The sequence below is a fragment of the Salvelinus namaycush genome, chromosome 30 (assembly GCF_016432855.1).
Source record: "Salvelinus namaycush isolate Seneca chromosome 30, SaNama_1.0, whole genome shotgun sequence".
NCBI classification, from domain to species: Eukaryota; Metazoa; Chordata; class Actinopteri; order Salmoniformes; family Salmonidae; genus Salvelinus; species Salvelinus namaycush.
Genome location: NC_052336.1, coordinates 3,791,440 through 3,810,053, shown reverse-complemented (window position 1 = coordinate 3,810,053; position 18,614 = coordinate 3,791,440). Strand labels below are relative to the sequence as shown.

General features: G+C 48.9%; 1 protein-coding gene across 1 annotated transcript in view; it reads right to left on the bottom strand.

Moving 5' to 3' along the window:
- The window catches only part of LOC120024773 (b(0,+)-type amino acid transporter 1-like), a 48,889-nt gene extending 32,455 nt beyond the window's left edge, over positions 1-16,434 (bottom strand). Inside the window, exons 1-2 of the mRNA XM_038969058.1 lie at positions 16,329-16,434; positions 4,856-4,921 (exon numbers count right to left, since the gene is read on the bottom strand). The gene's annotated coding sequence lies outside the window, so the exon portion shown is untranslated. The remainder of the gene's footprint in view (positions 1-4,855; positions 4,922-16,328) is intronic.
- Positions 16,435-18,614: the final 2,180 nt, after the last annotated feature.

Genomic DNA, 18,614 nt, shown 5'->3' with positions numbered 1-18,614 from the left:
GTTATGTACCTGTTATGTGGCCTGTCCTTCAGTAGTCTATCAAACTGTTATGTACCTGTTATGTGGCCTGTCCTTCAGTAGCCTATCAAACTGTTATGTACCTGTTATGTGGCCTGTCCTTCAGTAGTCTATCAAACTGTTATGTACCTGTTATGTGACCTGTCCTTCAGTAGTCTATCAAACTGTTATGTACCTGTTATGTGACCTGTCCTTCAGTAGTCTATCAAACTGTTATGTACCTGTTATGTGACCTGTCCTTCAGTAGTCTATCAAACTGTTATGTACCTGTTGTTTATCAAAATTTCTGCCCTGCTAGAGCTGCCCCGGTCAACTGCTAGAGCTGCCCCCGGTCAACTGCTAGAGCTGCCCCCGGTCAACTGCTAGAGCTGCCCCCGGTCAACTGCTAGAGCTGCCCCCGGTCAACTGCTAGAGCTGCCCCCGGTCAACTGCTAGAGCTGCCCCCGGTCAACTGCTAGAGCTGCCCCCGGTCAACTGCTAGAGCTGCCCCGGTCAACTGCTAGAGCTGCCCCCGGTCAACTGCTAGAGCTGCCCCCGGTCAACTGCTAGAGCTGCCCCCGGTCAACTGTTAGAGCTGCCCCCGGTCAACTGTTAGAGGGCCGCCCGGTGGTAGTCCACACAAGCTCACAGAATGGGGCCGCCCGGTGGTAGTCCACACAAGCTCACAGAATGGGGCCGCCCGGTGGTAGTCCACACAGGCTCACAGAATGGGGCCGCACAGTGGTAGTCCACACAAGCTCACAGAATGGGGCCGCGCGGTGGTAGTCCACACAAGCTCACAGAATGGGGCCGCCCAGTGGTAGGCCACACAAGCTCACAGAATGGGACCGCACGGTGGTAGTCCACACAAGCTCACAGAATGGGGCCGCGCGGTGGTAGTCCACACAAGCTCACAGAATGGGGCCGCCCAGTGGTAGTCCACACAAGCTCACAGAATGGGGCCGCGCGGTGGTAGTCCACACAAGCTCACAGAATGGGGCCGCCCAGTGGTAGTCCACACAAGCTCACAGAATGGGGCCGCACGGTGGTAGTCCACACAACCTCACAGAATGGGGCCGCCCAGTGGTAGTCCACACAAGCTCACAGAATGGGGCCGCCCAGTGGTAGTCCACAAAAGCTCACAGAATGGGGCTGCCCGGTGGTAGTCCACACAAGCTCACAGAATGGGGGCGCCCAGTTGTAGTCCACACAAGCTCACAGAATGGGGCTGCCCTGTGGTAGTCCACACAAGCTCACAGAATTGGGCCGCGTGGTGGTAGTCCACACAAGCTCACAGAATGGAGCCGCCCAGTGGTAGATCACACAAGCTCACAGAATGGGGCCGCCCAGTGGTAGTCCACACAAGCTCACAGAATGGGGCCGCCCAGTGGTAGATCACACAAGCTCACAGAATGGGGCCGGCCCGGTGGTAGTCCACACAAGCTCACAGAATGGGGCCGCCCAGTGCTGAAGTGCGTAAAAATGAATTTGAACGCCGACTGCGAGCCAGGCCTAATCGCCCAACCTCACTAATGCTCATGTGGCTGAATTGAAGCAAGTCCACGCAGCAATGTACCAACATCTAGTGGAAAGCCTTCCCAGAAGAGTGGAGGTTGTAGCAGCAAAGTGGGGGACCAACTCCATATTAATGCCCATAATTTTGGAATGAGATGTTGGACGAGCAGGTGTCCACATAGTTTTGATAATTTAGTGTAATTGTTTGTGTTCAGGCCGGACTCATCTGGAAAAGAGACCGTGGTCTCAGCATGACTCCCTGGCTAAATAAAAGGTTCAATATATTGTGACAAATGAAGCGGGAGACAGTCACCAAAATCACCCCAGACTGAGAGTTCTTTCAAACAGGACAGTACCTGTATGTTGGTTTCTCTGTCCTGGTCTGTCCAGGCCGCAGGCGTCATCAAGGATAACAGGGTCCGGTACACGAATCGGGTTCACCAGGTCCAAACACCAACAGGTAAATCCAAACAGTCCAGGTCGTACACGGTAAATCCAGCCAATATATATTGTCTCTTTCTCAATGGTTCACAGCTCCCCCAGCCCCTTCCTCTCTCTCTTCTTGGTTTGTCTTGACCCCTTATCTGTGGGTCAGCCCCATCTTCCGAGTGTTCCCCTTGCTTCTGGGAATTGGAGTTTTTGGCGGTCGGTCATTTTGTGATCTGTAGTTCTGGTCAGGGTGGCCATTTTAGTGAGAGGGCAGAGCCCGTTTATTAGTTCTGCCCTCTCACATATCTGCCATTTATCACTCGACCCCCTTCTTTGCCACACATCCCCCCCCTAGATCCGACCCCCTAGGTCGGGCTACCGCAGCAAAATAGGCATGCATGCGGGATAACCCATCCACATTTCCCATTTCGTCAAAGTGAAACGTTTGGAGACTCAAAAAAACACTGCTTCACCCAAGCGTTCTTCTCTTTTGCTCTATGCATCCAGGTGAGTGGGGCTTGGTCATTGATGAGGGTGAAGTGGCGCCCCAGCAGGTAGTATTTCACGCTTTCTAGAGCCCACTTTACTTCCAGCGCATCTCAACGACTGAGTAGTTGGCGTCCCGTGGTTCCAGTTTCCTGCTTAAAAACAGGATGGGGCGTTCCACCCCCTCTACTTCTTGGGAGAGCACGGCTCCCAAGCCGACCTCTGAGGCATCCGTCTGAACAACTCTCTCTCTCTCAAAGTCTGGTATCACCAGCACTGGATTACAGCAGAGAGCCTCCTGTAACGTTATAAATGCTTTGGTGTCCCTTTCATCCCATTTGACCATGTTTGGCCCTCTGGCTCTAGTCATGTCGGTGAGTGGGGGCGGCCACTGTGGCATAACTTGGGATGAACTTCCGGTAGTAACCGGTCAGCCCTAGGAAGGCTCAAACCTGCTTCTTATTTACTGGTTTCGGCCATCCTCTAATTGCCTCCACCTTCTTACGTTGGGATTTGATTAACTCTCTTCCCACGGTGTATCCCAGATACTCGGTTTCCTCTAACCCCACGTAACACTTGGCAGGGTTCGCCGTGAGCTCTGCCTTTCTAAGGGCGTCTAGCGCTGCCTGTATCTGGGGTAAGTGAGATTCCCAATCTGGGCTGTAGATTCCCACGTCATCTGAATACGCTACAGCGTAAACTCGGTGCGGTTTTAGGACTTGGTCCATTAGCCGTTGAAAGGTGGGTCCCTGCGTAAGACGAATGGCATGACGGTGTATTGAAACAAACCGTCAGGGGTTGCAAAGGCTGTCTTTTCTTTGGCTCTGAGGGGTCAAAGGAATTTGCCAGTAACCTTTGGCCTGGTCCAGGGTCGTAATGTACCGAGCGTTACCAGTTTTCTCCAGCAGTTCATCTACTCGGGGCATGGGGTAGGCATCACACTTGGAGATTTAATTTACCTTCTGAAAATCCTTTCAAAACCCCCAAAACCCATCAGGCTTGGAGACCATCACTACCATTCCCTACGTGACTCTTCAACCACTACATCTGTCAGCATTTTTCTCTGCTCTAATCGCGGCTCGTCGAGCCTCGGGTACCCGATACGGCCTCATGCTTAATTTTCTCCCTGGTAGGGAAACAATATCATGAGCCGTAACCTCAGTTCGGGCCTGGTATCCCTGAAAACACATCTTTGTTTTTATGAACCTGGGTTTTTACTTCCTGTACTTGTTCTGGGGACAGAGTAGGTGAAACATGCACGTCGGCTGCCTCCTGAGGGGGTATGGGGTACGTGACAATGTGTTTCTCTCTCTCGCCATGTTTTTAACTGGTTAATGTGATAGATGTGTTCCGGGGGCCGACGACCTGGCTGTCGGATCCGATAATTAACTTCTATTCTTATATTCTCTCCAGCACTTCATACGGTCCTTTCCATGTGGCTAGTAGTTTACACTCTACCGTGGGGACCAGCACTAACAGCTTATCTCCCGGTTGAAATTCCCTCAGGGTAGCCTGCTGGTTATAAGTGTGCCGGTGGTGCTCTTGTGCTTGCCTCATGTGCTCACTGACGATGGGCGTGACTGTGGCTATCATGTCTTGCATTGCCGTGATGTGCTCTATAACAGTAGTATAAGAGGTGGATTGGTGCTCCCAGGTTTCTCGGGCGATGTCTAAGATTCCCCGGGAGTGCCTCCCATATACCAGCTCAAAGGGTGAAAACCCCAGCGAGGCTTGGGGAACATCTCTAATAGCAAACAGAATGGGGCCGCGAGGTGGTAGTCCATACGTCAGATACGGCAACATGCAATCCGAGTTTATTCCATCCTTATCGATTACCTTCCTGAGCATTGACTTACCTCAGGCAGCATTGACTTCAGGTTGCGGTTGAATCTCACAACCAGCCCGTCCGTCTGAGGATGGTAAACCGATGTCTTCAACTGTTTCACCTGCCACATCTTACAAAGGTCCGCCATAAGGCGGGACATAAAGCGGGTCCCCTGGTCAGTAATGTTCTCCTTTAGAATCCCTACCCTGGTGAACAGGAGCACTAATTCGTTGCCGATATTTTTGGAAGCCATCGTCCGCAGGGGAATGTGTTCCGGGTAGCGAGTGGCATAATTTAGGATGACCAGAATGTATTGGTGCCCTATTGCGGATTTGGGTAGCGGGCCCATTATATCCTTCCCTATCCTCTCAAATGGCATTTAGATTACGGGGAGGGGCACTAACAGGCTTCTAACAGCTGGTCGGGGAGCTGTTAACTGGCACTCGGGGCACTCTCCACAATGTCGAGCCACCTCAGCCTGAATTCCTGGCAGTAAAACCTACCCACCTCCTGTGTAAGAATGATACCCACCTCCTGTGTAGGAATGATACCCACCTCCTGTGTAGGAATGATACCCACCTCCTGTGTAGAAATGATACCCACCTCCTGTGTAGAAATGTTTGTAGTTGTGTTTGATGCAGGAACCCAGGAATGTCTTCAGATAACTCTCTGGAAGATGAAACAAAGATGCACACATTGGAAATGGTTACACACACACACACACACACACACACACACACACGCACACGCACACGCACACGCACACACACGCGCGCGTGTCCTGCTAAACTGTACATTCAAAACATAACGACTACTTTTGGGTGTCAGGGAAAATGTATGGAGTAAAAAGTACATCATTTTCTTTAGGAATGTAGTGAAGTAAAATTAAAAATATTCTAAAATAAAAATAGTTAAGTAGAGTAAAAGTTGTCAAAAATCTAAATAGTAAAGTACAGATACCCAACAAATCGACTTAAGTAGTACTTTCAAGTATTTTTACTTGCATTGCCTTGCAAAAGTATTTTTCCCTCTTGGCGTTTTTCCTATTTAGTTGCATGACAACCTGTAATTTACATTTAGTTTTATTTGGATTTCATGTAATGGACAAACACAAAATAGTCGAAATTGGTGAAATTAAATGGAAAAAAATTACTTGTTTTCAAAAAAATACAAAAATACGGAAAATAAAAAAAATTAAAATGGAAAAGTGGTGCGTGCATATGTATTCACCCCCTTTGCTATGAAGCCCCTAAATAAGATCTGGTGCAACCAATTACCTTCACAAGTCACATAATTGGTTAGATTGCACACAGGTGGACTTTATATAAGTGTCACATGATCTCAGTATATATACACCTGTTCTGAAAGGCCCCAAAGTCTGCAACACCACTAAGCAAGCGGCACCACCAAGCAAGCGGCACCATGAAGACCAAGGAGCTCTCCCAACAGGTCAGGGACAAAGTTGTGGAGAAGTACAGATCAGGGTTGGGTTATAAAAAAATATCAGAAACTTTGAACATCCCACAGAGCACCATTAAATCCATTATTAAAAAATGGAAAGAATATGGCACCACAACAAACCTGCCAAGAGAGGGCCGCCCACAAAACTCACGGACCAGGCAAGGAGGGCATTAATCAGAGAGGCAACAAAGGGAACAAAGATAACCCTGAAAGGAGCTGCAAAGCTCCACAGCGGAGATTGGAGTATCTGTCCATAGGACCACTCTAAGCCGTACACTCCACAGAGCTGGGCTTTTACATTTTTAATTTCACCTTTATTTAACCAGGTAGGCCAGCTGAGAACAAGTTCTCATTTACAACTGGGACCTGGCCAAGATAAAGCAAAGCAGTGCGACATAAACAACACAGAGTTACACATAAACAAACGTACAGTCAATAACACAATAGAAAAATCTATGTACAGTGTGCACATGTAGTAAGATTAGGGAGGTAAGGCAATAAATAGGCCATAGTGGCGAAATAATTACAATATAGCAATCAAACACTGGAGTGATTGATGTGCAGAAGATGAGTGTGCAAGTAGAGGTACTGGTGTGCAAAGGAGCAAAACTAAATAATAATATGGGGATGAGGTAGTTGGGTGGGCTATTTACAGATGGGCTGTGTACAGGTGCAATGATTGGTAAGCTGCTCTGACAGCTGATGCATAAAGTTAGTGAGGGAGATATAAGACTCGAGTTTCAGTGATTTTTGCAATTTGTTCCAGTCCTTGGCAGCAGAGAACTGGAAGGAAAGGCAGCCAAAGGAGGTGTTGGCTTTGGGGATGACCAGTGAAATATACCTGCTGGAGCGCGTGCTGCGGGTGGGTGCTGCTATCGTGACCAGTGAGCTGAGATAAGACGGGGATTTACCAAACAAAGATTTATACAGTTGTGGAAAACGTTTTGAGAATGACACAAATATTAATTTCGACAAAGTTTGCTGCTTCAGTGTCTTTAGATATTTTTGTCAGATGTTACTATGGATTACTGAAGTATAAATATAAGCATTTCATAAGTGTCAACTACAATTACATGAAGTTGATGCAGAGTCAAAATTTGCAGTGTTGACCCTTCTTTTTCAAGAACTCTGCAATCTGCCCTGGCATGCTGTCAATTAACTTCTGGGCCACATCCTGACTGATGGCAGCCCATTCTTGTATAAACAATGCTTGGAGTTTGTCAGAAATTGTGGGTTTTTGTTTGTCCACCCGCCTCTTGAGGATTGACCACAAGTTCTCAATGGGATTAAGGTCTGGGGAGTTTCCTGGCCATGGACCCAAAATATCGATGTTTTGTTCCCCGAGCCACTTAGTTATCACGTTTGCCTTATGGCAAGGTGCTCCATCATTCTGGAAAAGGCATTGTTCCTCATCAAACTGTTCCTGGCTGGTTGGGAGAAGTTGCTCTCGGAGGATGTGTTGGTACCATTCTTTATTCATGGCCGTGTTCTTAGGCAAAATTGTGAGTGAGCCCACTCCCTTGGCTGAGAAGCAACCCCACACATGAATGGTCTCAGGATGCTTTACTGTTGGCATGACACAGGACTGATGGTAGCGCTCACCTTGTCTTCTCCGGACAAGCTTTTTTCCGGATGCCCCAAACAATTGGAGAGGGGATTCATCAGAGAAAATGACTTTACCCCAGTCCTCAGCAGTCCAATCCCTGTACCTTTTGCAGAATATCAGCCTGTCCCTGATGTTTTTCCTGGAGAGAAGTGGCTTCTTTGCTGCCCTTCTTGACACCAGGCCATCCTCCAAAAGTCTTCGCCTCACTGTGCGTGCAGATGCACTCACACCTGCCTGCTGCCATTCCTGAGCAAGCTCTGTACTGGTGGTGCCCCGATCCCGCAGCTGAATCAACTTTAGGAGACGGTCCTGGCGCTTGCTGGACTTTCTTGGGCGCCTTGAAGCCTTCTTCACAACAATTGAACCGCTCTCCTTGAAGTTCTTGATGATCTGATAAATGGTTGATTTAGGTGCAATCTTACTGGCAGCAATATCCTTGCCTGTGAAGCCCTTTTTGTGCAGTGCAATGATGACGGCATGTGTTTCCTTGCATGTAACCATGGTTGACAGAGGAAGAACAATGATTCGAAGCACCACTCTCCTTTTGAAGCTTCCAGTCTCGAACTCAATCAGCACGACAGAGTGATCTCCAGCCTTGTCTTCGTCAACACTCACACCTGTGTTAATGAGAGAATCACTGACATGATATCAGCTGGTCCTTTTGTGGCAGGGCTGAAATGCAGTGGAAATGTTTTTTTTTGTGGGGATTCAGTTCATTTGCATGGCAAAGAGGGACTTTGCAATTAATTGCAATTTATCTGATCACTGTTCATAACCTTCTGGAGCATATGCAAATTGCCATCATACAAACTAAGGCAGCAGACTTTGTGAAAATTAATATTCGTGTCATTCTCAAAACTTTTGGCCACGACTGTAGATGACCTGGAGCCAGTGGGTTTGGCGACGAATATGAAGTGAGGACCAGCCAATGAGAGCATACAGGTCGCAGTGGTGGGTAGTATATGGGGCTTTAGTGACAAAACGGATGGCACTGTGATAGACTACATCCAATTTGGATTGGAGGCTATTTTGTAAATGACATCGCCGAAGTCAAGGATCAGTAGGATGGTCAGTTTTAAGAGGGTATGTTTGGCAGCATGAGTGAAGGAGAGTTTTTTTTGCAAAATAGGAAGCCGATTCTATAATTCATTTTGGATTGGAGATGCTTAATGTGAGTCTGGAAGGAGAGTTTACAGTCTAACCAGACACCTAGGTATTTGTAGTTGTCCACATATTCTAAGTCAGAGCCGTCCAGAGTAGTGATGCTAGACGGGCAGGTGGGTGCGGGCAGCGATCGGTTGAAGAGCATGCATTTATTTTTACAAGCATTTAAGAGTAGTTGGAGGCCACGGAAGGAGTGTTGTATGGCATTGAAGCTCGTCTGGAGGTTTATTAACACAGTGTCCAAAGAAGGGCCAGAAGTATACAGAATGGTGTCATCTGCATAGAGGTGGATCAAAGAATCACCAGCAGCAAGAGCGACATCATTGATATATACAGAGAAAAGAGTCGGCCTGAGAATTGAACCCTGTGGCACCCCCACAGAAACTGCCAGAGGTCCAGACAACAGGCCATCCTATTTGACACACTGAACTCTATCTGAGAAGCAGTTGGTGAACCAGGCGAGGCAGTCATTTGAGAAACCGATGCTGTTGACTCTGCCGATAAGAATGTAGTGATTGACAGCGTCGAATGCCTTGGTTGATGAAGACGGCTGCACAGTACTGTCTTTTATTGATAGCGGTTATGATATCGTTTAGGACCTTGAGCGTGGCTGAGGTGCACCCATGACCAGCTCGGAAACCAGATTGCATAGCGGAGAAGGTACGGTGGGATTCGAAATGGTCGGTGATCTGTTTGTTAACTTGGCTTTCGAAGACCTAAGAAAGGCAGGGTAGGATGGATATAGGTCTGTAGCAGTTTGGGTCTAGAGTGGCTCCCCCTTTGAAGAGGGGGATGACCGCGGCAGCATTCCAATCTTTAGGGATCTTAGATGATACGAAAGAGAGGTTAAACAGGCTAGTAATAGGGGCTGCAACAATTGCAGCGTATAATTTTAGAAAGAGAGGGTCCAGATTGTCTAGCTCGGCTGATTTGTAGGGGTCCAGATTTTGCAACTCTTTCAGAACATCAGCTGATAGAATGAGGTCAATATCCTTCCAGGATACCTGGTCGATTAGAAAGGCCTGCTCGCTGAAGTGTTTTAGGGAGCGTTTGACAGTGATGAGGGGTGGTCGTTTGACCGCGAACCCATTACGGACGCAGGCAATGAGGCCGTGATCACTGAGTCCCTGGTTGAAGACAGCAGAGGTGTATTTAGAGGGCAGGTTGGTCAGGATGATATCTATGAGGGTGCCCGTGTTTACGGATTTAGGGTTGTACCTGGTAGGTTACTTGATAATTTATGTGAGATTGAGGGAATCTAGCTTAGATTGTAGGACAGCTTGGGTGTTAAGCATATCCCAGTTTAGGTCACCTAACAGTATGAACTCTGAAGATAAATGGGGGGCAATTAATCCACATATGGTGTCCAGGGCACAGCTGGGGGCAAAGGGGGTCTATAACAAATGGCAACAGTGAGAGACTTATTTCTGGGAAGGTGGATTTTTAAAAGTAGAAGCTCAAACTGTTTGGGCACAGACCTGGCTTTACGGAAGAGTGGCCAGAAAAAAGCCATTGCTTAAAGACAAAAATAAGAACACACGTTTGGTGTTCGCCAAAAGATATGTGGGAGACTCCCCAAACATATGGAAGAAGGTACTCTGGTCAGATGAGACTAAAATGTAGCTTTTTGGCCATCAAGGAAAACGCTATGTCTGGTGCAAACCCAACACCTCCCTCAATCCAATTGAGAATCTGTGGTTTGACTTAAAATTGCTGTACATCAGCGGAACCCATCCAACTTGAAGGAGCTGGAGCAGTTTTGTCTTGAAGAATGGGCGAAAATCCCAGTGGCTAGATGTGCCAAGCTTATAGAGACATACCCCAAGATACTGGCAGCTGTAATCGCTGCAAAAGGTGGCTCTACAAAGTACTGACTTGGGGGGTGAATAGTTATGCACGCTCAAGTTTTCCGTGTTTTTTATGGTCTTATTTCTTGTTTGTTTCGCAAGAAAAAATATTTTGCATCTTCAAAGTGGTCGGCATGTTGTGTAAATCAAATGATACAAACCCCCCAAAAATCTATTTTAATTACAGGTTGTAAGGCAACAAAATAGTTAAAATGCCAAGGGGGGTGAATACTTTTGCAAGCCGCTGTAAGTGCTTGACAACACCGCACACTGTAACAACTCTCCTGATGGTCAGCCTGACAGCTACGAGGGTTAATGTCTACTGGGGTGAAGCAGACACACTGTAACAACTCTCCTGATGGTCAGCCTGACAGCTACGAGGGTTAATGTCTACACACAACACACACACTGTAACAACTCTCCTGATGGTCAGCCTGACAGCTACGAGGGTTAATGTCTACACACAACACACACACTGTAACAACTCTCCTGATGGTCAGCCTGACAGCTACGAGGGTTAATGTCTACACACAACACACACACTGTAACAACTCTCCTGATGGTCAGCCTGACAGCTACGAGGGTTAATGTCTACACACAACACACACACTGTAACAACTCTCCTGATGGTCAGCCTGACAGCTACGAGGGTTAATGTCTACACACAACACACACACTGTAACAACTCTCCTGATGGTCAGTCAGCCTGACAGCTACGAGGGTTAATGTCTCCTGATGGTCAGCCTGACAGCTACGAGGGTTAATGTCTACACACAACACACACACTGTAACAACTCTCCTGATGGTCAGCCTGACAGCTACGAGGGTTAATGTCTACACACAACACACACACTGTAACAACTCTCCTGATGGCCAGCCTGACAGCTACGAGGGTTAATGTCTACACACAACACACACACTGTAACAACTCTCCTGATGGTCAGCCTGACAGCTACGAGGGTTAATGTCTACACACAACACACACACTGTAACAACTCTGCTGATGGTCAGCCTGACAGCTACGAGGGTTAATGTCTACACACAACACACACACTGTAACAACTCTCCTGATGGTCAGCCTGACAGCTACGAGGGTTAATGTCTACACACAACACACACACTGTAACAACTCTCCTGATGGTCAGCCTGACAGCTACGAGGGTTAATGTCTACACACAACACACACACTGTAACAACTCTCCTGATGGTCAGCCTGACAGCTACGAGGGTTAATGTCTACACACAACACACACACTGTAACAACTCTCCTGATGGTCAGCCTGACAGCTACGAGGGTTAATGTCTCCTGATGGTCAGCCTGACAGCTACGAGGGTTAATGTCTCCTGATGGTCAGCCTGACAGCTACGAGGGTTAATGTCTACACACAACACACACACACTGTAACAACTCTCCTGATGGTCAGCCTGACAGCTACGAGGGTTAATGTCTACTGGGGTGAAGCAGACACACTGTAACAACTCTCCTGATGGTCAGCCTGACAGCTACGAGGGTTAATGTCTACTGGGGTGAAGCAGACACACTGTAACAACTCTCCTGATGGTCAGCCTGACAGCTACGAGGGTTAATGTCTACACACAACACACACACTGTAACAACTCTCCTGATGGTCAGCCTGACAGCTACGAGGGTTAATGTCTACACACAACACACACACTGTAACAACTCTCCTGATGGTCAGCCTGACAGCTACGAGGGTTAATGTCTACACACAACACACACACTGTAACAACTCTCCTGATGGTCAGCCTGACAGCTACGAGGGTTAATGTCTACACACAACACACACACTGTAACAACTCTCCTGATGGTCAGCCTGACAGCTACGAGGGTTAATGTCTACACACAACACACACACTGTAACAACTCTCCTGATGGTCAGCCTGACAGCTACGAGGGTTAATGTCTACACACAACACACACACTGTAACAACTCTCCTGATGGTCAGCCTGACAGCTACGAGGGTTAATGTCTACACACAACACACACACTGTAACAACTCTCCTGATGGCCAGCCTGACAGCTACGAGGGTTAATGTCTACACACAACACACACACACTGTAACAACTCTCCTGATGGTCAGCCTGACAGCTACGAGGGTTAATGTCTACACACAACACACACACTGTAACAACTCTGCTGATGGTCAGCCTGACAGCTACGAGGGTTAATGTCTACACACAACACACACACTGTAACAACTCTCCTGATGGTCAGCCTGACAGCTACGAGGGTTAATGTCTACACACAACACACACACTGTAACAACTCTCCTGATGGTCAGCCTGACAGCTACGAGGGTTAATGTCTACACACAACACACACACTGTAACAACTCTCCTGATGGTCAGCCTGACAGCTACGAGGGTTAATGTCTACACACAACACACACACTGTAACAACTCTCCTGATGGTCAGCCTGACAGCTACGAGGGTTAATGTCTCCTGATGGTCAGCCTGACAGCTACGAGGGTTAATGTCTCCTGATGGTCAGCCTGACAGCTACGAGGGTTAATGTCTACACACAACACACACACACTGTAACAACTCTCCTGATGGTCAGCCTGACAGCTACGAGGGTTAATGTCTACTGGGGTGAAGCAGACACACTGTAACAACTCTCCTGATGGTCAGCCTGACAGCTACGAGGGTTAATGTCTACTGGGGTGAAGCAGACACACTGTAACAACTCTCCTGATGGTCAGCCTGACAGCTACGAGGGTTAATGTCTACACACAACACACACACTGTAACAACTCTCCTGATGGTCAGCCTGACAGCTACGAGGGTTAATGTCTACACACAACACACACACTGTAACAACTCTCCTGATGGTCAGCCTGACAGCTACGAGGGTTAATGTCTACACACAACACACACACTGTAACAACTCTCCTGATGGTCAGCCTGACAGCTACGAGGGTTAATGTCTACACACAACACACACACTGTAACAACTCTCCTGATGGTCAGCCTGACAGCTACGAGGGTTAATGTCTCCTGATGGTCAGCCTGACAGCTACGAGGGTTAATGTCTACACACAACACACACACTGTAACAACTCTCCTGATGGTCAGCCTGACAGCTACGAGGGTTAATGTCTACACACAACACACACACTGTAACAACTCTCCTGATGGTCAGCCTGACAGCTACGAGGGTTAATGTCTACACACAACACACACACTGTAACAACTCTGCTGATGGTCAGCCTGACAGCTACGAGGGTTAATGTCTACACACAACACACACACTGTAACAACTCTCCTGATGGTCAGCCTGACAGCTACGAGGGTTAATGTCTACACACAACACACACACTGTAACAACTCTCCTGATGGTCAGCCTGACAGCTACGAGGGTTAATGTCTACACACAACACACACACACTGTAACAACTCTCCTGATGGTCAGCCTGACAGCTACGAGGGTTAATGTCTACACACAACACACACACTGTAACAACTCTCCTGATGGTCAGCCTGACAGCTACGAGGGTTAATGTCTCCTGATGGTCAGCCTGACAGCTACGAGGGTTAATGTCTCCTGATGGTCAGCCTGACAGCTACGAGGGTTAATGTCTACTGGGGTGAAACAGAGTGAACACTTTGTACTACTGTCATTGGTTTATAACTCTATATGACCTGGTTCTGTTAATGCTTGATCTGTTACATCCTCTATGATTGACTGACAGACAGGAGGACAGACAGACAGACAGGAGGACAGACAGACAGACAGGAGGACAGACAGACAGACAGACAGACAGACAGACAGACAGACAGACAGACAGACAGACAGACAGACAGACAGACAGGAAGAAAGACACTGACGGACGGACGGACAGACAGGCAGACATGAGAACAGGCAGACAGACAGACAGACAGACAGGCATATACGTAATGACAGACAGACAGGCATATACGTAAGGACAGACAGACAGACAGACAGACAGACAGACAGACAGACACAGACAGACAGACAGACAGACAGACAGACAGACAGACAGACAGACAGACAGACAGACAGACAGATACATAAGGACAGACAGAGATAGACATGAAGACACAGACAGAAAGATACATAAGGACAGACGGACGGACGGACAGAAAGACACAAACAGACAGAGACAGACAGACAGATACATAATGACAGACAGACAGAGACAAACACAGACAGACAGATACAAACACAGACAGACACAGACAGACAGACAGACAGACAGACAGACAGACAGACAGACAGACAGACAGACAGACAGACAGACAGACAGACAGACAGACAGGCATATACGTAATGACAGACAGACAGGCATATACGTAAGGACAGACAGACAGACAGACACAGACAGACAGACACAGACAGACAGACAGACAGACAGACAGACAGACAGACAGACAGACAGACAGACAGATACATAAGGACAGACAGAGATAGACATGAAGACACAGACAGAAAGATACATAAGGACAGACGGACGGACGGACAGAAAGACACAAACAGACAGAGACAGACAGACAGATACATAATGACAGACAGACAGAGACAAACACAGACAGACAGATACAAACACAGACAGACACAGACAGACAGACAGACAGACAGACAGACAGACAGACAGACAGACAGACAGACAGACAGACAGACAGACAGACAGACAGGCATATACGTAATGACAGACAGACAGGCATATACGTAAGGACAGACAGACAGACAGACAGACAGACAGACAGACAGACAGACAGACAGACAGACAGACACAGGCAGGCAGACAGACAGACAGACAGACAGACAGACAGACAGACAGACAGACAGACAGACAGACAGATACAAAAGGATGGACGGACAGACAGACAGACCACAGGGCTCTGTCCCAAATGACACCCTATTCCCTATATAGTGCACTACATGACACCCTATTCCCTATCTAATTCACGACATGACACCCTATTCCCTATCTAATTCACTACATGACACCCTATTCCCTATCTAATTCACTACATGACACCCTATTCCCTATCTAATTCACTACATGACACCCTATTCCCTGTCAGTGCAACAAACACACACCTGTCCTGTTCTGTTCTACTGTCCTAATGTCCTCTTCTGTTCTCTACTGTTCTACTGTTCTACTGTCCTACTGTCTTCTTCTGTTCTGTTCTCTACTGTTCTACTGTTCTACTGTCCTACTGTCCTCTTCTGTTCTGTTCTCTACTGTTCTGTTCTAATGTCCTACTGTTCTCTTCTGTTCTGTTCTACTGTCCTCTTCTGTTCTGTTCTCTACTGTTCTGTTCTACTGTTCTACTGTCCTCTTCTGTTCTGTTCTACTGTCCTCTTCTGTTCTGTTCTACTGTTCTGTTCTACTGTTCTACTGTCCTCTTCTGTTCTGTTCTACTGTCCTCTACTGTTCTGTTCTCTACTGTTCTGTTCTACTGTTCTACTGTCCTCTTCTGTTCTGTTCTACTGTTCTACTGTTCTACTGTTCTACTGTCCTCTTCTGTTCTGTTCTACTGTCCTACTGTCCTCTTCTGTTTTGTTCTACTGTTCTACTGTCCTACTGTCCTCTTCTGTTCTGTTCTACTGTTCTACTGTCCTCTTCTGTTCTGTTCTACTGTTCTACTGTCCTCTTCTGTTCTACTGTTCTGTTCTAATGTCCTACTGTCCTCTTCTGTTCTACTGTTCTGTTCTAATGTCCTACTGTCCTCTTCTGTTCTACTGTTCTGTTCTAATGTCCTACTGTCCTCTTCTGTTCTACTGTTCTGTTCTAATGTCCTACTGTTCTCTTCTGTTCTGTTCTACTGTCCTACTGTCCTCTTCTGTTCTACTGTTCTACTGTTCTACTGTCCTCTACTGTTCTGTTCTACTGTTCTACCGCCTCTCATAATAACACACCATTTCCAGACCCACTGACTAAACTTGAAACCCTCAGACATAAATTCCTCTCCTCTGACACAGCTGTCGTCAACAACGCAGACTCACCTGATAGCAGCAGAAATCATCAACTAGAGATAGATCTACTACGATGCACAACACATTCCTCTGTGGGTCTCAACTACTCCTGGCTGTCTCCCTGAGACAAAGAACACATTATGGGAGGAGAAACAGACACTTAACACTCCATCTGATTGGAGGAGGCAGGGGCTGGAGAACAGGGAGGTACAGGGAGGTAGGGACTGGAGAATAGGGAGGTAGGAGGAGGCAGGGCTGGAGAACAGGGAGGTAGGAGGAGGCAGGGCTGGAGAACAGGGAGGTAGGAGGAGGCAGGGCTGGAGAACAGGGAGGTAGGAGGAGGCAGAGGAGGCAGGGCTGGAGAACAGGGAGGTAGGAGGAGGCAGAGGAGGCAGGGCTGGAGAACAGGGAGGTAGGAGGAGGCAGAGGAGGCAGGGCTGGAGAACAGGGAGGTAGGAGGAGGCAGGGCTGGAGAACAGGGAGGTAGGAGGAGGCAGGGCTGGAGAACCGGGAGGTAGGAGGAGGCAGGGCTGGAGAACAGGGAGGTAGGAGGAGGCAGGGCTGGAGAACAGGGAGGTAGGAGGAGGCAGGGCTGGAGAACAGGGAGGTAGGAGGAGGCAGGGACTGGAGAACAGGGAGGTAGGAGGAGGCAGGGACTGGAGAACAGGGAGGTAGGAGGAGGCAGGGACTGGAGAACAGGGAGGTAGGAGGAGGCAGGGCTGGAGAACAGGGAGGTAGGAGGAGGCAGAGCAGGAGAACAGGGAGGTAGGAGGAGGCAGGGCTGGAGAACAGGGAGGTAGGAGGAGGCAGAGCAGGAGAACAGGGAGGTAGGAGGAGGCAGGGCTGGAGAACAGGGAGGTAGGAGGAGGCAGGGCTGGAGAACAGGGAGGTAAGAGGAGGCAGGGCTGGAGAAACAGGGAGGTAGGAGGAGGCAGGGCTGGAGAACAGGGAGGTAGGAGAGGCAGGGCTGGAGAACAGGGAGGTAGGAGGAGCAGGGACTGGAGAACAGGGAGGTAGGAGGAGGCAGGGCTGGAGAACAGGGAGGTAGGAGGAGGCAGGCTGGAACAGGGAGGAGGAGGAGGCGGGACTGGAGAACATGGAGGTAGGAGGAGGCAGGACTGTGAGAACAGGGAGGTAGGAGGAGGCAGGGACTGGAGAACAGGGAGGTAGGAGGAGGCAGGGCTGGAGAACAGGGAGGTAGGAGGAGGCAGGGCTGGAGAACAGGGAGGTAGGAGGAGGCAGAGCAGGAGAACAGGGAGGTAGGAGGAGGCAGGGACTGGAGAACAGGGAGGTAGGAGGAGGCAGAGCAGGAGAACAGGGAGGAAGGAGGAGGCAGAGGAGGCAGAGCAGGAGAACAGGGAGGTAGGAGGAGGCAGAGGAGGCAGAGGAGGAGAACAGGGAGGAAGGAGGAGGCAGAGGAGGCAGAGCAGGAGAACAGGGAGGTAGGAGGAGGCAGAGGAGGCAGAGGAGGAGAACAGGGAGGTAGGAGGAGGCAGAGGAGGCAGAGGAGGAGAACAGGGAGGTAGGAGGAGGCAGAGGAGGCAGAGGAGGAGAACAGGGAGGAAGGAGGAGGCAGGGCTGGTCATCCCTGGTTAGGAGAACAGGGAGGTAGGAGGAGGCAGAGGAGGCAGAGGAGGAGAACAGGGAGGAAGGAGGAGGCAGGGCTGGTCATCCCTGGCCAGGAGAACAGGAAGGTAGGAGGAGGCAGAGGAGGCAGAGGAGGAGAACAGGGAGGTAGGAGGAGGCAGGGCTGGTCATCCCTGGCCAGGAGAACAGGGAGGTAGGAGGAGGCAGAGGAGGCAGAGGAGGAGAACAGGGAGGTAGGAGGAGGCAGGGCTGGAGAACAGGGAGGTAGATTCATCCCTGGCCAGGAGAACAGGGAGGTAGAGTCATCCCTGGCCAGGAGAACAGGGAGGTAGAGTCATCCCTGGCCAGGAGAACAGGGAGGTATGCAGGTAGAACGGTGTCTGGTGGAAGAGGTGATGGGTAGAACTGTGTCAGGTAGAAGAGGTGATAGGTGGGGTCTATAGTGCAGGTAGAACTGTGTCAGGTAGAAGAGGTGATGGGTGGGGTCTATAGTGCAGGTAGAACTGTGTCAGGTAGAAGAGGTGATGGGTGGGGTCTATAGTGCAGGTAGAACTGTGTCAGGTAGAAGAGGTGATGGGTGGGGTCTATAGTGCAGGTAGAACTGTGTCAGGTAGAAGAAGGTGATGGGTGGGGTCTATAGTGCAGGTAGAACTGTGTCAGGTAGAAGAGGTGATGGGTGGGGTCTATAGTGCAGGTAGAACTGTGTCAGGTAGAAGAGGTGATAGGTGG